The sequence below is a fragment of the Rutilus rutilus genome (genome assembly GCF_951802725.1).
Source record: "Rutilus rutilus genome assembly, chromosome: 3".
NCBI lineage: Eukaryota > Metazoa > Chordata > Actinopteri > Cypriniformes > Leuciscidae > Rutilus > Rutilus rutilus.
This window is the reverse complement of record NC_140211.1, coordinates 19,938,503-19,964,164: the sequence shown is the minus strand read 5'-3', so window position 1 is coordinate 19,964,164 and position 25,662 is coordinate 19,938,503.

Sequence of the window (25,662 nt, the reverse complement as noted above, 5' to 3'; positions counted from 1 at the left end):
CATGCCGACTTTAAGACACCGACAACTCCAAGCAGAGCAGTGTAGCACCAGAGAGTAAAAACCAAAGGCTGAAGAATAAAGAGCTGGATTATATTTACAAAGTGAACACATGATCCGTGTCAAACAACACAGTCATCGGAGCATGCAATTAAGACTACATCAGTGTCTCATTCATTATTTGATAATCAAATCTAATCAGTTTAACCTTCACTAAAGGGCCTTTATCACAAGACACATCACACTACTTTTGAAAATCATATTTAGTCAAGGAAAGTAATCATTTCCTGTCATTTTGTTCAATTAAATTTCAGTGCAAAACATGTCATTTCAGGTGTAGATTGTTCAGTAAGATGTTCTGTCTTCAGATCACCTGTTCTCTGGAAATGTGACGCCTTAAATAAAAGGATAATCAGGTGGGCGCCCCGATGCACAAGCTCTCCGTTTATAATGATGTTTCCAGAAATCTATCTATTGCTCCTGAACTGTAATTAAACTTTCACAGAATCGCCTGCTTCAACAGTTTCTCCAAACCCATGTCAAGTACTTATCACATCATTGATTTGTCTTGTGTTGCCTCAAGCCTCGTGACCGGTGAGCTCACATATCCTTAAGTCCATCCTGCACTTGCTCGCAATGAGTCATTTCATTTTAGTATAGAGCTCTGAAAACGTAGAAATATTAGACTATTAAGTCTAATGATAAACTAAATAATTCTGTTGTTAATGTTTATAGCAGTGTTCAAATCGGTGTCAGTGAATGATTCACTGTCTAACTCACAAGGACAGTCACTAGTTTCATTCCTGAATGAATCAGTGTTTTTGAAAGATTTAGTTGAATGAATTATTCAGACTCACTTACTCAATGACTTACATTTACACTGTGACTACCCAGACAGCAACATAAGGGGCTTTCGCACCGGGTAGTAATAGGAACTTAGTTCTAGGAACTAGCCACCAGGGTGGTTCCCCGAGAACTAAAGGTTCCCATAGGATGTTTTCTTGGTTAGATTCACACCGCCAGTAGGAACTCTGAAGTGAAGTAAGCCACCCTTGTTTTTGTGACTTTTATTTTGATGGTGCGTTGGACCTTTATTTTGATGGCGCTGAGAACTCCAGAACCTGAGCATACAGCGCTCCTATTCTCCATTAGTTTATGATCTGTTTAATAGTCTTGTCTAATATGTTATTAGATAGAACTGTTATGCAAAGAAAGTAGACAGTATAGGAAAAGGTATTAGCGTATGCTGTGTGGTTGATGTCCAATGTCGCTAACTGAGCAGAAATACATAATCGTTTTTGGCTTGGTCCCCTCAAAGTTGCGTTGGATTTTCTCCTTAGCGTAAAGGTTGAGGGATCCATCTATCACTGTTTTCCATGTTCGTAGAGTTAAGGCTGATTTATACTTCTGCGTCGGACCTACGCCGGAGCCTCTACGCTGTAGGCAACGCGCTGATTTTCATTTATACTTCTGCGTCGTTGTCCGCGTTGACGCGCAATTACACTTGAAGAGGGAGCATGTGAAACCCGAGGGAGCGGTCCTAGCAGACCAATCACAGCGATTGCGTCCGCGTAGAGTTAACGCGTTGTTACATTTTTGGAGAGGTGCACGTCAGGGTACGCGTGCTACACATAGCCTACGACGTAGCTACGGCGTGAGTTCGACGCAGAAGTATAAATTGGGCTTTAGGCCCAAGCGGCAACCTTCCAGTCTCTCTCTTGAATCCACATCCACCGGATGTGACTGTGAACGTATGTCTGAAAATTTCGTTGCTTTTTGGAGTTTTCAGATTTAAAAACTTCTATAGATATAGAGGCTACACTTATTCTGCAATACCGTTGCTCTCACGGAACATATAGACAATGCTTATTTAACTTTTTTAGTATATAAAAAAAATAAAAAAAACTGTGCGCGTAGTGAAATCCTGCAGGTGTCAGTGCTTTCTCCATCCATGCAATAAATGCACATCCTTGAATGAGTGCGGATTTCTAGCGCATTTACTTAAACTTCTAAGGTAATATCTTTGGTTTGACCCATTTGATAGGCCCAGAATTTAAAATGGACTGACTAAAGCTCTCTACGAACTTGACATGCGATGCCGCGCTGACTGCCATGTATGTGCATGAATCACTGTCACACGCTCAGAGCAATATTGTAAGTTACTGCATAATACATTTTTAACTAGCAGAATAATTCAGCATCACAAGATACATAGTCTCACTTTTAGCTATTTCTTTTAACTATTATAGTATTTCGAAGGGTAAAAACATGAACTTTAACTACTGGATTTACATCAAGTCAGCTATCACTTTAGTGCGAGGCCCTGTGTGGTCGAACACTTGGCACAGACACGGCACTGCCAGTAGCATATAGCATTAGCTCCTAAGCCTGAGACCCTGAGCTAACTTGATCACGTTGAGCTAGGAGGGCGTAGTTTCAGCAACCAGGCACCTCAGCTCCACCCACGTCCCGCCTCTTTGCCCATTTTCTGTTTTCCGGGAGTGACGTGCGGTGATGCGCTGCCAAGATGGCAACGCCCAGCTCCGCCCACTTTTGGCTTCAAAAATGCTCTTCAGAATCCTACGGGTGACGTCAAAGATACTACGTCCATATTTTTTTTACAGTCTATGGTTAGGCCATGTCCACACTAATACGTTTTCGTTTGAAAACGCATCTTTTTCTCTCCGGTTTGGCCTTCTATCCACACTGAGACGGCATTTTTATTAATGAAAACAAAGCTTTTTGAAAATGCACTCCAAAGTGGATCAATTTGAAAACGCTGTTTTCATGTTGTAGTGTGGACTGTCAAAACAGAGGTATTTAAAAACGATGACTTAAGTTTAGTCATGTGACGCATATTGTACCAATAGATATTTACGTTTATACCAGTATTGTGCCTGTTACGTGCTATTCACTTTCACACTGTAGCTAAGATATTCTACTTTGCACACTCTTCATAATATAGTCCTTCAAAGATGACATGAATTTACTCACATTTGCTGTCCTGCGGCAATACATGAGAGCAGTTGTGTTTTAGACCAAACATATGGTGACTGAGTGGGACCTGGATGCATCAGTGAATGGTGAGATATTTTTCGAAATAAAATGATCCTGTCAGAAGAATTGTGCGATAACTTAACCGTCTGTATCATCTCAGTGAGCTTTTGTAAGGTTTTACGCATGTGCAGTAAGGTGAAACTTACGCTTCTCATCCACACTGAAACGTCGGAAAATGCCTGAAAACGCTAGTGTGGACAGAGAGTGTTTGTAAACGAAAACGCAATTTTTAAATGTATCCGGATTAATTAATTATTAATGTAGACGTAGCCTTGGTTTGTGGAGTAAATATATAGGCCATAATCTGTGTGTACACAGCTTTTCGCAGCAGTGCGAACACCGTGAAATCCGGATTCTAGGAACTATGAAAAGGTTCCTCAGATCGAAAGCCCCTATAGTGTCGGCACAGATCCGGCCCACATCTGGTACGCGTGGAATCTACATGTACCAGATGTGGGCCGGATCTGGGCCGACACTATGATGCTGTCTGGGTATGTAAGCTGCAGAAAAAGAAAAATAATAAATATTCATATATATTCATATTTATATTAATACATGTTTGTTTGTTTTACAGACATTTTGTATACTTGTGTGATAAACAGTTTTGGTCACTATTTGATGTCAAATCAAGTCTTGAAGCAAAACCAGTTAAGAACCACTGCACTATACAATAGTATGGTCCTACTTGCACTGCTCCAAGCGGGATTTGAAACAGGATCATGGACATGGGAGGCTGGCACGTTAACAAGGACGCTAAAGACTGTAGCCTTTAGCATCAGTTGCCAGTGTGCCTCTTGAGGCCAGGGGAGTGAGGTTTACTTGCACAGCTCTTACTAGCTGGCCTCCGTTACAAGTAGCTTTTTTGGAACAGTCCAGTGATACCGGCCCCCTTTTCCCCACTCCAGGTTCCAGTTCTTGCAAGTGCATGCACTGCTTTTCTTTCCTCTTTCATTTGAGTTTGACCCCTACTTTTCGTACTTCCGAGTGGGCTTCATTAAATGCTTCTCTGCTCGTTTCTCCTCACACATACTCTCTCTCTCTCTCTCTCTCTCTCTCTCTCTCCCACTTAATGGGGAGAAACATTACAAAAGGGAAAGATTCCAGTGAGCAATTCTCAGTGGAGAAGGTGACCCCAACTTTGGGGACAGAAAGAACCTGAGAATAATAGCAAATGAAGCCAGGGACGCATTAATGGGCAGACGCTGGCGCCGAGTTCCGAGGGGCTTCCTAATCTGACTGACATGTATATTAATACTCAGCACTTTTATTGAATCAGGGGGTGAAAAAGAGAGAAGGAGAAATATGAATATTCATCCTCATTTATATTTCAAGGCATTTCCAGTCCTACGGGAGGCCAGCACTGGTTCTGACCAATTTCCATCCCCATTACAGAAATGACAGCTTTCACTCCTGGGCCCTGACAGAGGTCTGGCCCGGTGCACAGGAGGTCCGGCGAGGAGGGAGCCGGCGCCTGTTCCCAGCTGTCCACAAACACTCATTAACAGAGGAAAATATCCAATGGAATCTCTGTGAGAATTTTTAATCACACAAAGGCCCTGCTAATTAGGCAGCTGATGGGGCATGGAGAGCACAAGGACGAATTCTTTAAACAAAGGACTGGAAACTTTAGGAGCTTTAATTACTCGGGCAAAGAGTTCATTCCTGAACTGGAGAGCACATCATTCCACTAATGAGACCAAGTGGCAGCACATATTAGTGAGAAGTAATGTGGAAAGTTCAATTATATTGTGCTTTTGGAGCTCCCCCCGACACCCCCGCGCACCCTCCTGCTCCTCGTGTCGTACGCGCACACATGTTAGACAAAGATCCAGCTGGGGAAAAGTGGAAAGGGGGTGGACACGTAATGGCTGGCACTGGGTCTCCATTCTTCACATGTAGCTTGGCAGGCTTGATCGTCTTAATTGCCCATTAGAATGTTCTCCTGTTTGAAAATGAATATCATTACAGTCCCTAGTTTGGTCTCCACTAGAGACAAAGACTTATTGCAATTTGTCATTCAATACTTGCTGTATGCATGTGGAATTCCAAACACACAATGGATGACTAATTTGCAGTAACTGGGCCCCAGAAAGTTATGAAAGCGAGAGAGATAATTAAGGTGCCCTCGTTATTGAAAAATAAAATTATCTTTTTTTTTTTATTCCTCTCTGAGAGCAAATATCTATTATGAAACTAAATAAATTTACATTGCTCTGTCTCCTGGATACAGCAAACATTGGAAAACAAATCACCGGTTTCTATGCAAACGGCTCCTTATAAAACGTCACTAATGAAACCTCAAAGCTACACACACTATGACTATTACTACTGGGAAATGTGGGTTAATGACACGTGTGCGCTCTCTTTCGTCCTGTAAATACATTAAACACGTGGTGTCATACGGTGAGGGCAAACCACAAATTAGGACTGCTACATGAACCATTAAACTAATACCGAACTTTTTCCATATACGTGCCTGGTAAAGATATGGGAAATAGTAAAGAGTTTGACACACAGCAAAGCTTTAATATTGTTAATTTAAAAAAACTTCTAAAGAGAACCATGGTAATACCATGTTGTATTATTATTATTACATGTACAGTGGTACTACCATTTTACCATGTATCTTGGTCAGTAAGTTTTTTTAAATATAAATTAATACTTTTATTCAGCAAGGAGGCATTAAATTGATCAGAAGTGATAAAGATCACTGAAATTAACGACATTTATAATTTTACAAAAGATTTCTATTTCCAATAAAACCCGTTTTTTTTTTTTTTTTTACTTTCTATTTATTATAAGAATCCTGAACAAATGTATAACAGTTTCCACAAAAAAAAAAAAAAATAAAATAAATACACAACTTTCAAAGCATTGGTTATAATACGAAATGATCATATTACAATGATTTCTGTGACACTGAATACGAGTAATGGCTATGGAAATTTCCGCTTTGCCATTACATGTTTAAATTACATTTTAAAATATATTAAAATTGTAATAATATTTCACAATATTACTGTTCTTACTGTGTTTTTGATCATAAAAATGCATCCTTGGGGAGTATAAAAGAGACTTTTGAATAGTAGTGTATTTAAATACAGGGAGCGGCAATTTGAACGAACAATCTCCATAATATTAATGAAGTGATTACAACCATTTAAATCATTGCATAAACATGCAAATAATACAACAATGACATAAGTACTTCACCAAACAGAGCATGGTGCTAGAAATGCTGAGGTCATGGGTTTAATTCCCGTGAAATAATGAACTGATAAAATGTACACCTTGCCTGTGATTTAAGTTGCTTTGGACCTAAATGCATAATAGTGAACCAATTATTAGTCATTTTCTATAATCCAATCTTAAAATCAAGTGTTTCAGTATTTGCAGCAAATAATGGACAATTAAAATCCAATAACGTCCAGCTTCACCTGTGTAAAAGATCACCTTCCAAATGTCCAATGCACCCAGTGCATTAGGAAAGCCCTACATAGCAATTATGCCATACAGCAAGTAAATTCTCCGTGAAATAAATGGCTAATGGAAAATAGAGGGGCGCCAGCACAGCGAACTGGGCTGTAGCTGAAGGAGAGCTAGTGGGCTGGCCTTGCCTGTGGGTTTAATCTCAGTCATAGCACAAACGAGGGTGTACGACTAACAGATCTCTTTTCTCATTGTCAGGTTTCTCTTCATTTTCCAGAGCGAAGTCTTTTGTGGAGTAATTTCCTCGCTTTCTATGTTGGAGTAGTTCTCTTCCCTAGCTGACCTCTTCTCTAATGATGTCATGTCCCTATGAAGGCAGGTCTGACTGTTAATGCCAGCTGGCAAACTACAGTCATTTTCAAGTTCTTTCTCGGGGTCAGACGAGCGGTGTCAAGATTCGGTCTCATTTCTACGGATCTGCTGTACTTTTCTAATAGCTCTCGGCAGTGCAGACAAATGAGAACTTTGGTGTCATTATTGCATTTGTTTCAAATATATTCAACTCTATTTGAAATAATCATCTAACCATTTTTGTTGTCTGTCAGATCTAAATCTTTCTGTATGTCCGTGTAAAAAATGTCGTCCACTCACTCCCCTTGCAGCTTCCAGAGCCCAGTGAGAATAGTTTGACCAGAGAAGACCGAGTGGGGCAGCCATATTGATTTTCCTCCCAGAGGTACTGTCTACCTCATGTGTTTGTTTCTTTTCACCCCTTGCACTTGCTTAATCTACAAGGAGTCAGATCGATAGAGATGCTTCTTTACTCACTTGTTCTAGCTTTATAAAAACACATTTCTGTTTTAAACCCCCTTGAGCACTCTGGTGAATCGAGTGTTCGTCATTCCTCCAATGGTTCAATTAATTTGAATTTGAATGACTGACGTGTGTAATTGCGCACAGTTCCTAAAGAGAGTAAGTCCTGATACTGTATATTTGTTGAGGGCTGTCAAAATCTAGAGGAAACATCTTGAGAATATCAGTCTTTATATGATTTTACCATGGCTGGGCAAAATTCTGAATTCAGTATGCGATTTCTCAAAATTGTTGTTGAACACTTTTGTTGAAAACAAACACACCCCTCCTTTCATTGCTCCGCCCCCCAAATGCACGAACACGCAATGCAAGAGTGTCTCTTTTATCATAGCAGAAGTGAAGCAAAATAATGCTTCGCGAAAAATAAAGCGGAGATGACGAACGAACATACAGTACACAAGAGTATATATATATATATATATATATATATATATATATATACACATACATCCATACATACATACATACATACCTACCTACCTACTTACCTACCTACCTATCTATCTATCTACAGTTTGCTTTTGCTAGTTAAAGTTTGATAGTTTTGCTTTTTTCTAGTTAAAAATAAAACTTATTCTATAATAAAGACTATAATTCTACTTCCCTAAATACTAGTTTTGCATACTGTTTGCTGCTTCAATTAAAATTTTGAAACTAAACTGGAATTTAAGGCATTTTCAATTAAATTCACAAACCTGTTGTATATCTATATCTATATCTATCTATATCTATATCTAAAGGGTGGGCCATTTATATGGATACACCGTAATAACATGGGAATGGTTGGTGATATTAAAGTCCTGTTTGTGGCACATTAGTATATGTGAGGGGCAAACTCCTCAAGATGGGTGGTGACCATGGTGGCCATTTAGAAGTCGGCCATCTTGGATACAACTTTTGTTTTTTTCAATAGGAAGAGGGCCATGTGACACATCAAACTTATTGGTAATGTCACAAGAAAAACAATGGTGTGCTTGGTTTCAACGTAACTTTATTCGTTCATGAGTTATTTACAAGTTTCTGACCACTTATAAAATGTGTTCAATGTGCTGCCCATTGTGTTGGATTGTCAATGCAACCCTGTTCTCCCACTCTTCACAAAGAGAAACTTGTAAATAACTCATGAACGAATAAAGTTACGTTGAAACCAAGCACACCATTGTTTTTCTTGTGACATTACCAATAAGTTTGATGTGTCACATGGCCCTCTTCCTATTGAAAAAACAAAAGTTGTATCTAAGATGGCCGACTTCTAAATGGCCACCATGGTCACCACCCATCTTGAGGAGTTTGCCCCCTCACATATACTAATGTGCCACAAACAGGACTTTAATATCACCAACCATTCCCATGTTATTACGGTGTATCCATATAAATGGCCCACCCTGTATATATATATATATATATATATATAAAAAGAGAGGGAGAGAGAGAGAGAGATTTTTTTTATAGAACGTGCAAATGCAAGAATTCTGTGCTGCAGTGGGCTACATGTGCGTGAATGCGAACACTGTACAAAGTCATCGGCGTAACACCCACCAACATGATTTATGTCTGCAATTTGGGATCATTACTTAATAATTAGGAGGCTTAAAACCTTGTTAAATGTCAGCATGGCATCTACCCACAGATGGTACAATTTACACATTCACATCAGAATTCAGTCTTTATGAATGCAGTGAAATATGGTCTGCTTTAATAAGTTTTATTTTCCTCAAAGTTCCTCGGCAGAACACAAATATTTTTGCGAGGGAACGCAAACTTTCTCAGTGGAACGCAAACGTTTTTGCCAGGGAATGCAAAGTATCTCGGTGCAACGCAAAACATTTGCGAGAGAACGCAAAAGCATTGACAAATAATATTTCCTCATATCTCATATTTTTTCCTTCACCATGTCCCTTTAGGGGCTCCGTAAAAAGCCAAGGAGGAAGTTTGAGAAACTTACAGTCAAAGTTATTCAAGAGTTCTTCGACTGTAAGGCCTGAAAGTTTGCTTTGTTTACGAAGCTCCCAACGCCCTCTTTCTCCTCGCCCCCCGCTGGCACTGTTTAGCTGTCTGCGAATCGGAGGCTCTGTGCTGATACACCCGTTTTGTGACAGGGGGTGCTCTACTTTGAATTAAAGGCCTCTGATTGATAAGGCGGTTGAAGGTAAATCTGCTCCCGCTAATTGTCTTTCAAATGCCCTCATTAATCAAAGCCGAGCCGGGGCTGTGACGGCCGGCCCTGTCAGCCGCTCCTCGTCTGGACGCTAACCTCCCAGCGTGATGCCTGCCTCCTCCCGTCTCCCCTCACGGAGCTCAGCTCAGTGGAGGATCATGGGCTGTTGGTCACGCACCTGCCTTCAGCAGAGACAGGTGCTGACCGCCCCTCTGCCACCACGCTGGCCCCTGAGACCAATTTAACAAGCACTTAAAGATTCATGGCTTTGAGAAAGGGGAAAATGGGGGCAGCATATGATAACAGGAATAAACACGTTTAATTAGCTCCTTATATACATTATTTATTTATCTACCTGTGCTCTGATTAATTCATATACTGTTTGAGAGGGGCTTTTTTGGTATTCACAGCATCTGTTGGGATGCCTTTGTAGTACACTTTGCAGAGCGATCTCTTTCCCCCGTTCGTGGTTTGGGGGGCTGGTTCTGCACCTCCTTTCCTGTCGTCCTGGGATGCGCGCGTCAGATGTGTGAAGAGCACTGGGAAGTGGGGGAGTCAGGGGGGATTTAGCAAATCAGCCCCACAATGAAATGGCTAGGTGGATTAGAGTTTAATGTATGCGGCGTGCCCAGCTTTACATAGGCTTGTTTGTGAATTTCCTGACAGGTAGCGACTCCTCCAGTTTTCTTTGAGAGCGGAGCATACATTTTCATGGAGCCGCTAATCAAAGTGAAGTAGTGGCAAACGACGAGTGCCACACAGATAGCCCAATCAAAGAGAGAGAGAGAGAGAGGGAGAGAAGGAGAGAAGGAGAGAGGGAGGCCCAAGCTCTTATACACACATCTGTACACATTTACAGCATCCAATATTTACCTTCACTTATGCTACAAAGTTGTCTGGGACTTTATGGAGGTTATAGGTTACTGTCCACCTCTACAAATATGGAAACATGCATACAGTTTTGACCAAACATCTTCCATTTAATCAAGACACTGTTCTTTATAGTTATCCTCTCAACAAATGTTTTCTCAATGTCAATGAATCCCAATCCTAACTTTTTGCATGAATCCCTGAGTGTCCTTGGTGCTGTCTCTGCAGACACGCTATCATGTGGTCAAGTGCTGCTCTCCAGCCCAGACTCTTGACAGAGGGGGAATCAGTGGAAAGGTGGGAGTTTTGCTGAGAGGGCTTGGAGTGACACGCACACTCTTACCCACTCCCCTCTGTAATCCCTGACTCCTGAAGACCTCCAGACGCCCTCCTCTCATAATGACACGGCTATCAAACCCAATTGCTGTGGCTCAGACTCAAGGCGGTGCATTAAATGCCTTAGAGTTTGATTGCTTCTTCAGAATCAAGTGTCTGTGTACTCGCTGTCATTTCCGCAGACTTTACAGGCAGCAGTCATGGCCTAGTAGAGTTTTGGAGTACTAAGGAAAGCTGGACACTCTAACTCCCCCATCTAGCCTATGTGCATGATCAAAGCCCAATTTACATTTATGTAAATCCTTCAAACAGGAAACCTTCACAATACTTGTCAAAGATGGGGCATTCTCATTCTTGATGGAGACTTAAGTTTTTTTTCTTCATAATATAAATGTTTGTGTTATTGTAGTCAAAGTATCTTGATAGTGTCGGAGCCACAGGCAAGTCCTGGCTTGTAGTCCTTTCCTGACCTGATCCTGTTCCTCTCTATCCTCTTTATACATATATACATCAAATAAAAGATCGCATGCAGCAAAGATTAAATCCTACATTTTTATGTTTGAATTTAAAGGCCCCTTGGAATCAAAATTTTAGTTTTTTAGTTTTTAGTATGAATATTTTGCTATGAACAAGCTGGTGTGTTCCAAAACAATGAGAAAATTGACATTTAGGAGATATAAGCATTCAAAACTTAGTCTCTCACTTCCGCTAAAATGGATCATAGATTTTTATGACATCACCGCGGACTTCAGCTTCTCATCACATCTTCTGTTCAATCAAATGCTCTCTAGAATCTAAAGCATCCCGCCCCCTATGCTATAAATACCACCTGGCCAAAGCGAATGTTGACACATCACGGAACAATATGGGTTGAAGATGTGTGTTTGGTTGCTCAAACGCTCAAGTTTTATTCTGTTTTCCAACTGTACGTTGGTTAAGAATGAAATGGCTAGAATTTATTCACACTTCTACTACTGAATCCAATGTATCATCAGCGCACGGATTGCCTTCCATGGTGCTGTCAAGTAGGACTTGCAGTCTGTGAGGTAAACTAAACGCTATTGGCTATTTGAAAAGGGAGAGGAACCAGTCAATATGTCCCGCCTTAGCTTCCTGTTTCAGTGGAAATTACGTCAACGCATCACACAAAGCTGCGCGTTCCAAGGCACTTCAGTGGGACATTTTTGTAGACTTTTGTACAATAAACACTTTTGGTACTGTATTAGGTTGCCAAAACAGTTGAAAGCCATTGACAACTTTAATCCACAATACTTTGAGTAAAAACCTCACATTCTGCTAGTAATCTATTATATTTGGAAACATTAACAAGATATTCTGAAGTGAAAAGAAGTTTTGTGGAGTTCATAAAGTTTTAAAACAGTTGGGATGGTGAATGTAAAATTCTTCAACTAAGAATGAAAATTGTTTATCTGCTCAATGCAACTTCCCTCCTACCTGCACACTAAAACATCGGGCCAAAAAAGCTGGCATTTAAACTTTAACTTTCAAACTCAAACTCACTTTACAAATTCCTAGCCTTTATAAGTTCAGTACTTTACTGTATGTGTGTGTGTGCAAGATGGAATGCAGTGTCAGTGTTTAGGCATGGGGTGAAAAACGGCCGTACTTACTGTGTAATCATGAACGCTGTCAGGCTCGTCCATGGTGTGTGTGTGTAGAGGGAGACTTATGGAGATGAAGCAGGGCCGATGGGAAGATCTCTCCACCTGGATATTTATTAACCATGCTGCTGACAGTAATGAGCACTGAACAGGTGGGCTGGGACACACAGATCACAAAGTTGGGGCATAGACGTGGAGGGGGGCAGCACGGAGACAATGGCAGATACTGGAAATAAGTTCGACCCCTTGCCGCTACAATGAGAAAGAGAGTCGGGAGTGAGCGTACACCCACACGCTTCAGCATTCACGGTCAAACTTAGAAACACAGGCGCGTAGCGCTGCCTGTTCGGCTTTGTTCTCCCTGCACACATACACATGAACACCTGGTGCAATTAGGCAAATGTGGCCATAACTGTAGTGGAGGGGAATAATAACAGCAGTGTACCAAAAGCATGCTATTTATGTCTGACTATATTCATAATGCACAATGTACTTGAACAGACAACCCATATACGCATTTGAGCTGGAGAGATTGTGGATAACAAATGCTTGTGGTGTCTTGGCGTATATTTCAAATAGACTGTGAACCATTTCTGGTGTGAAGCCTCTGTGTCAGTCCAATCAGACTATACAGAAGTCATGCAGCGACTCGAGAGTCGGCGAATCGCCTCTGACACACCTAGAGGGGAAGATGTCATAAACACATTATCATTACCTACAAAACTGCCGAAGCCGACATACAGAGAAAAAACAAACAATAACAACAATAAAACAAATTCACTCTGCCGCTCAGGTGACAAGGCGACGTAACATTCATTCCTAGTAATGAGACTTCCAGAATATGGAACCTGGATGATGTATTAATCTGAGTCAGGACTTTCGTGATGGGATGTGGCTTGGGGACAAGCCCGAGAGCACTGATTTCGGTTTGGCGAGGAGCTGAGCTTGTCTTATTAAGACCTGACTGAGGCTAATCAGCTGTGTCACTTAATGCTGAACAGATGTGCACTACAAAGGAAACGATGGAGGCTTCCGCCAACCCGAGGTGCGTCTGCGGGGGAGGAGAAAGGGAACTAGAAGGAGAGCGCCAATGATTCTGATGTCTGATGAAGGCACCCTTAACAGAATCTTGACGTTAAGACCCAATGTGGGCTTAGAAGGCAAAGAGATGGAAGACCACGTAAGACAGCTGCTGTCACAACAGTCTCACCGATGAGTCAGATCTGGCTGTGAGTGACAGGCTGACACTGACAGGACTTGGCTAAATGACACAGGAAAGAATTCATCTAAAAAATCCAAAGTCCCTCATGTACACAGTCCTATTTGATGTTATAATGTTAAATAGTCATTAGGAAAGTGGATGGTTGAGGTAAAACTACAGGTTTGTGGCCACTTCGGATATCCTTATCAGCTGAAAACCTCCAGTATGAATCATAGGTTGAAAAGCGCTGTTAATGAGGTAGACATGACCTGTTTTAATTACCCATCACTCAAAGCCATGGTTTCCTACCATGTTAGAGCCTACAATTTCTCTTTCCAGATCCAGTCCCTCTTGTGCTTTTCACACTGCAGTCATACTCGGGTTTTCGTTTTTTGAACCCTGATTTTAAAGGCATAATTCACCAGTAAATAAAAATTCTGTCATCTTTTACTCGCCCTCATGTCCTTCCAAACCTGCGTGACTATTTCCTCCGTGGAACGCAAAAGAAGAATTTTTTGTTTTTTAAAGAATTAACCCTTTAATAAAGAAACATTTCTTAATAGGAATTTTGAAACACGTTTTTCGGGAAATGATAGTAGTGACTGAGGGCGTTCACACATAACACACTTTTGCATTCCACTGCACTGAGTTTCCATGTTAGCATGCACTAGACTGATAGGGTTGACTGTTGCATTCGCGCGTTCATTCTAAAAACTTGCAAAGTTTGTAGTTAAAAACATCTGTAGGCTTTGCATTTTGTTTTATTCTACTGTCCTGCGACTTGCGTTTTTAAACCAAAAAAAAAAAAAAAAGTATTGTGTGAATGGCCCATTAAAATGTAATGCCAATTGATTAGCAACATCCAAACAATCATGAACTGAACATTGCTTGCATTAAATATTGTAATCTAATAATCAAAATGCTAAGATTTCAGAAACATTTTCAGAACACGTAAAAAAATTTTTTACATTCATGCCCTGAAAAGTCAAGGACAAACTGTATGGTACAATTCGGAATATATAACCCGAAAGAGTGGTCCAACCCACTGTCTTTCCTTGTATGGACTAAAAAACTAAAGAAAACAAACATACAAAAAAAGAACACTGATATTTTTTTCAAAACATCTTCTTTTGTGTTCTGCAGAAGAACTAGGCTAATCATGCAGGTTTGGAATGACATAAATGATATAGAATGTTAATTCTTTATGTGTGAAAAGCCTTTTTGCTACAAAAAGTATGCATCTCTGCTAACTGCTAACCTGTCTGACTGTTAGAACAACTCCACAAGCTTCAGGCACAGGTCTGTGCTCTCATTGCCCATGAAGTCTGACTTATTCCCCATCAAGCCTTCAATAATGGATGACCCTGAGCAGATAGGAACCTGCCAAGTTTCTCTAACTGTACCGGAGCCTCTGTTAGTGCCCATAAGGGAAATCAAATGCACTACACACACACGCTCACAAAAACCACATAATGAGGGTCTACTGGGTGTTTGGACACTAATCCCGGACAACACATAAAGTCAGGACGTTAACAATGCTTTTAAATTAACACTGAAGGAATTACAATTTTTGGCTCGGAATACAGGCTATACTTTGCGATAAGGCTTTTGCTCGTGATGGAAACTAGAAACTGTTGGCACATGATTACAATCCTCTTACCACATTCATTTACGGTCACTATACGTATGATGTGTTCTCATATTTGGAGACAATTACTATGGCTGTGCAAATCTCAAGCACCAGATCATGTCTTAGTACATATTTCCAATAGTAAAATGGTAAAATAACTATCACAATATTTAAGGATTAAAGTTTGGACATTCGCTGCAAAGTCAAGTCTTGCTCCCGGAATTACATGCCCTTTTTGTGAAAACGGCTTCTACTATTAGCGCTTTAGCTTAGGCCAGTGTGCTGTGGCACAATACTACTCTTTTAATCTGATCTCTTTTCCTTTACACAAGGACTGTACATCTGCATTCTAAGGAAAACAGCAGCTAATATCAAACTGATGATGACAAGCCTAATCTGTTAAACTCCAGCGAAAGCTCCTCCTCAGCACCACAGATGGGTGGTATTAGCTGCCTCAGCTAGCATAGAATGAATCTTTAAGCATGTGATCTTGCTCAGATTAATTAGGTCTAAACTTTACATTAAACATAAATCTATATTACAACAGCCAATGCCATGCATCTATCATTCTGTCCACAATGCCAGAGACACTTAAAGAGTCATAAAAGCAACGGGGAAGCTGAGAAAGTAGTTAATGCTCCCTTAGTCCCTACACTGTGCTCCATAATGCATGATGGACCCATCCAAAGCACTTAAAAACATATAGTGATTTGAGTGACAAAGATCTCATCTATTTTTCAGCCACACACACTTCAGCAGGCCCCCGAAAGAGACTGAGTGAGTAATCACTCTAGAGCTGCAGTGATAATTAGAAATGTGTTGCCGGCCAATACTGCCTTGGATCCCTTCACAAATTAGCCTCATTTTCAGCTTCTGTGTATGTGAAAGTGAGAAAGAGGGAGAGAGAGAAAGCGCTCAGGTAATTTAGTTGAGTAACTCTCACTGATTTCTAGACTGTATGTGAACTGTCAGCACTGTGTGATTTCATTGCCTCCTTTAAATCTGTATCTCATGCATTCATGCAAGTCTTACAGAATAAGAGAACATAGACAGAAGTGTCATGCTCATTTAAACTGTGCCCAATCATGTATCTCCTCCAATTCTTTTAGTCAGCTGAATTTTTATTGGCAATTCTATTTATTTATTTATTTAGCATGATGATCACTGGCTGTCAAGTTCAGACACAGTTTTTCCGGAACTGATCTCATACCTCCATGATACCACTGAACCAACACATGTAACACATTTACAGAAACGAATAAGACCGCTACTGGTGTACCCTCAAAAATACAAGATGACCATAAACTTAAGAAGAGGATTAATACATAGGAGAACTAAGCTGAAATCTGTAATGCAGAGTAGAAAATTTCTCTAATTCTTTTCTAATGCTTTTTCCCATTTAATAGTTACAAGAAGTTTCTGATTTAAGAAAATGACCTATTGTTACAAAGGAACTGAGTCATTTCTGCAATTGTCCTGATGATAGCTCAAATCCTGAGGCGCTCAGATCACACTGCAGCGGCTCTTCCGCCAATTCCATTCGGTGCGATTCAAAGATGCATTATTAAAAATACTTTCATGCACTTTGCAGCATCTGCTGGAGCTTTCAGCATATAATCCAGTCATGTTATAGAATCGTATTGAGCAACTGTCAAATGAATTTGCCTAATGCAGCTTCAAAATGTATTCTGTCACTAGTAATTGCCCACTTGCCAGCTGTTTGTCAACCTCCCTCTTTGTTGTGTCACGATGAGAGGGATTCAAGCTTTAAATTAGCGCTTTGCGTGCTGTTTGCCCATAAAATATTTTCTGACAGCGTGGCTCTGCATCGTTCTCACTCTTGAAAAAGCTGCAGTCGGACAACTGTCTGATGCAGTCTTAAAAAAAAACGTAACTTTAAACCCCTTAAGTGTTTGATTTAGATTTTTCAAGCAACGGTTTCCTCAGGGGTCATTCCTGGTGCATATGCAGACATTTTCGCTACAGAAAGAAGCAGTATCCTGCTTGGAACAGAATGTCTTCTCTGCTCACACAAACACCCCCTCTATTGATTTCTTGGGTCTTTTAATTTAGAACTTTCACTTACTATTGGTCCATGCCTGGGAGGAGGAGGCCATCTGCATATTCAGCTGTTAGTGCAACAATCAGGTCCAATTAAAAATGCATAAGCTTCTTGACTGTTGCAGATAGGAGCCGTATTGGTCATTAGATAATAAGGATTGATAAAAGTTACAGGGCACAATGTTAAAAATGGTCAGATCGATCGGAGAGCACCTTAATAATGGAAGTGGGGGCCTGAGGGACGAGAGCCATGGATCATTTTGACAAAGGGGCCTCCGATGGCAGATGAGACAGAGCGGGGACAATTAATCCCTCCAAGCTTCCGCGTGGCAAATAAAGTAGTTGCAGCTCATTACTGGCTGACCTTCCTAAACAGCCTTGAGAGCACAGGTGACCTTCGGGAGCTGACGAGTTTAAACCTCTGGCTCAAGGTGTGGAGAGCATGATGTTGTAAGGGTGGATTTCCTGCAGGGGTTCAGTCTGCAAGACTGCCGAATGACTTAAGAGACGTTATTCGCAAGATGGTAGAAAACTGTACATTTCTTGTCTATTCCACCCACTGCTACTTATACCAACGACGGAAATAAGCACAGTTACAATAGCTTATGTGGGAGAGCGTTGCTATAGAGAGTGACAATACTGTATTGCAATATGTAACACTTCAAAGGCAATACCAAATCAAAACCAGTTAGCACATTATTTGTAATTGAAAAGGTTTAATGGCAAAATATGGTTATGGTTACACTTAAAATAGTTACAAAATAGATGTATAAGATGATGATAACTTATACCATTAATCTTACCCATCATGTAAAATGTTACCTGAGAGAGAGAGAGAGAGAGAGAGAGAGAGAGAGAGTGTAGAGAGAGTAAGAGGAAAGAGGAGGTAATGAGAGAGAGCCCCAAGAAAGGGACCCAGAGAACCAGAGTCCCAAAGAGACAGAGCAAAAGTTTCAATCTTCTTTTATCCTTTCATGACCATGTGACTAAAACCCAGATGTGAGACTTTCAAACTGACCAATCAGATAATTACAACTTCCCCCACCGTACTAAAGGTGAGACAATTCATCGACCCCCAAAGTACACACATCTTGGCCTACAGGCCAAGATCACTATCAGCCCATCTGTGCCTTTAGGAACTCCAAATGGTCCTTGTGGTAGAAAAGGGGGTGGAAAACAGTAAAGCAAATGTCTTGGTTCATTTCAAATATCTTGGATTATTTTCAATCCTACATGTGTGTGTGTGTGTGTCACTTAGTTGAATGCAAGAAGGCCTCAGAGGAAGGCTTTTGGGGAGCTTGAGGAGAAATGATTTTGGAGTACCTGAGGTAAGGCTTTAGGAACAGGCAACGCTCTGCAGCTGGTGTCTGAAGGTTCCAAAAACACAGCGAATAATCCCTTTGGTTCGTTCCCTCTGTTGACTGTACCAACCCGAAACAGCGTGCGTTGTACAGTTCCCCACAGGTGACTTGACTCACTCAGCTTTCTCTTTTTATATTTATGTATATTTTATTCATTTATATGCAATTCTACAATTATAATATCTTTACAAAAGAAATTGCCAATTATTTAATTTTAAAAATAACATGTTGTCTTTATAATATGACATCTTTGTACATCATCATATTTTGGGGTCCTTGGCATTCAAAAGTTTGACAACACCTGAGATAAAGAAGTGATGGAATGACACATGTGCCTCTGGGTGTGATTACTCTCAGGGGGAGTAATGAGAAGGTGAGGTGACGAAAGGAGATACATGATGTGAGTTTATAGAGGGAACAGAAGTCATTATGATACAACAAGAACTCGTTCAGCACGTCTTCATTTACCAAAGCCGTGATCACCTCTCTCAAAGCATCTTCCATACCAACTGCAGCCTGTTCACACAATCAGACTGATGAGCGAGCGCATATGCCTATCTTCCCAATTAATCTGGGCACAGAGCTGTGTTGTGAAAAAAGAGTGAGTACTATATCTCTCCCACCAAAACCTCCCCCGGGCGACAGTCTGGGGCACAAACAAGGCCAGTATCACCGGCCCATATTTGAATTTCATTGGGATCTGTGACTCATTGCAGAGACGTGGATCATACCAGATACAGGCTGGAGGAGCAATTGCCTGTATAAGCAAGCGTTTCTCTGTCCTTCTGTCAGAATACACATACACACACACACGCTCCCGGCTCAGATATCAGCATGCCTTGGTATCGCGGGCTGTAGCACAGAGTAGCACCACACAGTGGCTGCACAGACGTTATTCAGTGGAAAGCCTATTATCTCCTGCAGGAGCCTCACTTTATTACACCATTATTTGGTGATCGTCTCTTCATGCTACAATGGCCAGAAACTTTAGATGCAATATAATGTGAAATTTGCAGGTTTTATGGCAATTCTATGTGCACCAGGGCATATTATTCTCTCCATTTCATACAATTAGATCTTTTGTGCTTAAATATTGTGCATGCAAAAATAAAAAAAAGTCTCTGCAACGCATTAGCACTCCTCATGCTCTTAGCCATTAGCATATGTCATTGTATCAACAATGAGAGATGTCAATTTCTGTCCACCAGAATTAGCATAAAACCTGTCAGTGATCTCATAAAATCAATCACTATATAAATATAGGCACATTGTGAGAATGTGCAAGTGCTAATGACTCTTTTTGATTAGCATTAGGTTACAAGTCAGTGAAAGTGCTGAAATACTGAAGGTCAACCTGCCATTTTGACACAGGGGATGAATTTTTGTATTATTTTTTTATTTTTTTTGTGGGCGAAGGGATGTCATGATTTGAATTAAGATTGTCAGATTGGCTGTAAGCTTGAATCGGTGGGCACGAGTGTCTTGTATGACCTTTTCAGGGAATTGTCATTTTCCGCCCCTGTGATGCCACCATGGCTCAGCGGCAGAGAGGGCCTGTTCCCCGCACTGTGTAATTTGTCCTGGGTGTTACTGTTCACACTGCTCTAGCTCTAGTGATTCAGCCACGCAGACCTCAATGTATCTGCAGAGCACCAGGCTGCGACTGCGGAATAACGAGAAAAGAGCCGTCGCTGGAGATACACTCCATGCTCCGCAGACGGCGGGAGAGGCTCTGCCAATGACTTTGGCTGCATCTCTGTTTATTTCTGATGCGTAGGGCTGTACATTCCCACAGATTCAGTGGTATGCGTCGTAGTAGGAAAGTTAATTCAATGGTTTAACGATCAGAGAGTGCACATGGAACCCTTTATGACAAGAGATGGTCACAGTATGTTGATACTGGAAAACCTGTACAAAGCCAGAGTGCTGTAAAGAAGCTCTAAGTACAAGTACTTGAAGTTTGTTAAAAGTGTTGCACGTGTGTGGTAAGTCTGAAACGTATTTGTTATTTTCTCTAATCGCTTCTGAGGTAAAAAAAATAAATTGTAGCATTGCAAAAAGAACTAGCTTATTAATTTCAAAGTTGGCCAATTTAAAACCCTACTGGCACACAAAACATTTAGGTAATGCGTCATGCTGGAAATCGGACCAGACCGAGCTTGTGCAAAGCCACTATGATTAATCAAATAATTTATTCTGTTGGCAAAAAGAGTATCCTTTCATGGCCAACATTATTCAATGATAAACCAGACTCGGCAGTGGAGACAACATTTGCTTTGGGAAAAATCAAGGGGTCAATTTATAATATAAGCCATCAGGCTGATAATCACTCTTTGCTCATTATTAGAGGCCAAATTAATGTTAATTAAAAACAGTTGAGGCTCAGAATTTGCTGGTCCAACCTCTCTTCACATTAGCTGCCATATTATCATTGAAATTATTATTTTTTTTAACACCTTCTGTGATCTTCAACTCTTTCTCACTTGTGGTGTTGGTTTCTCCTAAGTTAAGGCCTCTTGTGTCTCATTTTCTCACATTTAACACGGTTAAATGTCTACAGTAACGTACTTGGACTAATTAATGTCTGTTTACTTTCCAACCTCTTTTTTCATGAGATGAGTATTTAAAGTAAACTAGACGGAGCAAGAAAGTCTGTAATGTGGAGAACATTTATAGTGGCTCCACAGAGAGCAGGTCTTTGTATTTGTGCGTGTTTTTGGTAGTTTGGTCTGTGCCACATCAGTGCTGCCCGTTCACAATTGTCAAGAACATAATCATGTTGTGCTCCTTTTATCTTTGTGGCTTTATCTGCCTCTCTATTGGCTGATGGGAGAACTGAACCCGGACATTCTTGTGCGACTAGACCATGCGCGTGTGTTTGCGTGTGCGTGTGTGTGTGTAATTAAAAGCTGTCATCCAGAACCACAGTCCTCCTCTCCATTAAAACAACCCATCAGATGGCACTCAGATAAACTGCCAGGAGGGTAGTGTGTGCGATGTGTGTGTGTGTAGACAGAGGATATGGGCGTGTGCTTAAAAGCAGAGAAGAGAATCACATGGAATTTCACATGGAATTTCTGATTCCTCTAAACGATTCCTTAACATTGTGTAAAATCCAAGTGATTCTTTCGAATTTGAGGAATATTTGGGAAACAGAAATGCAATTCTGTAGTAAATTCAAAACAACAAAAAACAAAAAATTAGGTAACATTCAGTTAATTCTATTATTTTTACAAAATACCAGACAAAACTTGCGAAATGAACAACCAGTCAGCAACTACACTGAAGTCTCACAGGCCTTAAGTACACTTTCGTAAATTCATAAAAATAGGGCATAATGTATTGTGTTAACATGAAGCAATATTTCACACTGATTTTTCACAGCTGGTTTACCTTTATTTTGAATTATGCATTGCATTTTGTGTTTTAAAGTTAAAGGAAATGCAAACTTAAAGGGATAGTTCACCCAAAAATTAAAAGTAGCCCATGATTTACTCACCCTCAAGTCTTCCTAGGTGTATATGACATTCTTCTTTCAGACGAATACAATCGGAGTTATATTAAAAAATGCCCTGGCTCTTCCAAGCTTTATAATGGGAGTGAATGGATACTGCATGGGGGGCACAGGAGATCAGCAAAAAAAATAAAAAAAAATAACAGCCATTGCACCGGTGTTCAAGTGTGTGAATAGATTCATACTACACACATTGATACTATATAGAACAAAGGTTTTTTAGAGGTTTAGAGTAACTAATTCAAAACTATGCGATTTCGGACGCAGCCCATGTTTTTGATTCGCTAAAAGGAACCGGCTCTTAAGAGTTATGTAGCAAATTAGCTCTAAAGAAATATTAATAATCAATCATAACTTGTTATAATTGATTATGAATATTTGGATCAGTTAATAGAATCAACTAACAATCAATTAACCTGTTTGTCCCATGAACACTCAGTGTTAATTGTTTATTTATTCTAAGAAATGTACATTTCCGGGGTATGGGAAATGTCTTTCTTACTTTACAATACTACTAAGAGCAAGTAGTCAAAATCTGCATGATTAGGGACTCCAGTATATAATGAGCTTGAAACACGGACAACTTTACGTGTGACATGAACAAGATTTTATTAACTAGACTAAACACTTAAACTACTCTAATATACACATACATACACACATGCATACAGTTTACCAAGGGAAAGAGAGCTGAAGCAGAATACAGGAAAGCAAGAAGTTATAGCATTGTTTGAAATTCTGCAGATCAACAGCCTTGAGCATCAGTTTAGTTCTAACACGCCCTTCTTAAAAAGGGGTAAGGATACTTAATGTATGAAATAATGAGACTAAGGGCCCTATTTTAACAATCTAAGCGCATGGTCTAAAGCGCACGGCGCAAGTTCACTTAGTCCGAATCCACTAGTTTAACGACGGGAAAAATGGTCTAAAAGGATTGTCCCTATTCTCATAATGAGCAATGGGTGTGTAATGTGGGGATTTACGTGCGTTAAACCAATCAGAGTCTCATCTCCCATTCCCTTTAAATGCCAGTTGCGCTCACGCCATGGCAGATTCGCTATTTACATGACGGAATTTGATAGTGGAAAGACTGAACGCATCTCCAGAGCACAAACAGAACTGCTCATGCGTGAGGTAAAGGTGCGCAAGCAGACCATCTACGGGACAAGCCGGATTCCACCATATCTTTTTGTACACAATAATCATCTTTTACATTGTAATCCTTTTATTTTAAATATTTGGCATGTTTGTGTGCTGCTGTGCGTCCCTGTGTGTTTAATAAGCAGAGTGTACGCACGTTGTTGACCCGCCTATAGGCGCACATTACTGACGCGCTCATTAAATAACAAAAAAAAATATTGCGCCATTGACTTTCGACCAGGTTTCAGTTGGTCAATGGCACAGTCTATTTCTGTTGCCTCAAAATAGCAACTCGCCAACAATGCGCCAGAACACACCTCGTTTTCAGACCAGCACGCCCATGGGCACACAAATGGGCGCAAATGCATTTGCTATTTAAACAACGTGGCATAGGACGTGAAAATGATAACTGAAACTAGCAAAAAAACACTTGCGTCGCGCTTGGTGCTGCATTGCGCCGGGTGTAAGATAGGGCCCTAAGTTTGATTCTTGCATGTCTCGCCCATTGCATCAACTGTCCTGATGCAATTTGTTGAGGTTCCAGTTGATCTTTGCGGATGTTGTCTTGATGAGAGAGAACCAGTGGGACTCAGAGGATCTTGGGGGTCTTTAGAAAACTTCTAGTTCAGCATCATCTTCACATCAGGATATCAGAAAGGGACTAAGAGAGTAAGAGCCTAAGTGTTTAACAAAATAATCTTCAAGATTCTTATAATACTAATGTGTCACAAAGTTTGCAAAATGTACTGTAAATTAACAAATGAGGGAAGAAGATTGGAGTTTATAGAGACAAAACAAGCTACACATGATTTTGGTTAACCATAGTATGCAAGTCTGAAACATTAATCCAAAAGAGTTGAATGAATACACTGAACCGGACCAAACCACATAAAAGGAAAATCATGAGATGGGAAAATTAGATACATGTTTATACATTTCTCAAGTGGTTATATATAGAATATATAGGATTATATAGGATATATATAGGTGTTACTCTGCTCTGGCGGCAGTGCTGACTTGAGCTTGCCTGAGTTGTGTTGGGCAAGAGTCAGAGGTTTGTTCTTCCAGTACTCCTCAGGTGAGTTCTGTTCAAGGAGCTCTTTTGCTAATGCTAGCAGCTCTTGTAACTCAGAAGCAGGTGTTTCCAGCTGTCTTTGTGCAGCCTCTGTTTGGCACCTGTGTGAAAGGTGTGGAGGAGGATGTTGTTGTAGACTGCAGAGGGATGTCCTGTGGTGTTTGCTGGGTGAGGGTGTTCTTTTCCATGGCTCCTCCCAGCGGTTGGTCTTGTGTCTAGGCCTATGGTCATGGTGACGGTTCTGCCCTCTGCTGGCTAGGAGCTTTTTGTTGAAGGCTCTTGCATTGTGGCAATGCTGGGTGCCTTCTGGTGCCAACTTTGGATTCTGGATTTTGCAGTTCAGAATCGCTGGGGTCTTACAAAGGGCCTTGTGTTTATTAAAGGCCTTCTGTGTCAGATCACACAGTTGCTGGATAGGCATTGTGTGGGGGCATGCCATAATGCCCAAATGGTGACTTACAATAGGATGGAGGTTTCGGAGGAAAATGCTCTTGAAGCTGGTATTATTTTACAGATCCTCCTCCATCCCAGGTTCGTTGCGAGCTCTTAAGAAAGCTCGTCTGAGTCTGTGGTAGTAAAGGGAGTTTCATGCTGACCCGGTTTGGTGTCTAGGGCAGCGATCAGTCCGTTTTTAGACTCTGAGAATTCCTTTATGATGGCTTGTTTCAGCTGCTGGTAGTTAGACTGGATGTTTTCTGGCTGCCGAGCCAGAAAGCGTCACAACTCTGGGCTGGATGTGATCCAGATCAGATAGAGTCTATCTTGAGGGTTCACACTCATCAAAGACAGCAGGTGAAAGTCAATGTCTCGCAGGTAAGCATACAGTAGACGTCGTGGTCTCCTGCAAGCTCTGGTGTAATTCTATGAATATACTATTCATATACTGGAGTCCCTAATCATAGATTTTGACTACAGGCTCTGAATAGTACTGTACAGTAAGAAAAACATTTCCCATGCCCCGGAAATGTACATTTCTTAGAATTAATAAACAATTAACACTAAGTGTTCACGGCACAAACAGGTTAATTGATTGTAATATAAATTTTACTACATTAAGTTAATTCTATTAACTGATCCAAATATTCATAATCAATTATAACAAGTTATTATTGATTATTAATATTTCTTGGAGCTAATTTGCTACAGTTATTAGTTTGGGAACTAGTCAAGCCTTTCATTCGGGAATCGGACTTTACCGCTCACTCTGTATGCAAAAAAAAAAAAAAAAAAGGACTCAAAAAAGCAATTCTTTAGCTGAATCCGAAATCACCCCCTATATATACCCTCAGATAGGGCATTAATTGAGGGGACAGCCATTTATAGTGGTGTCCAAAACCA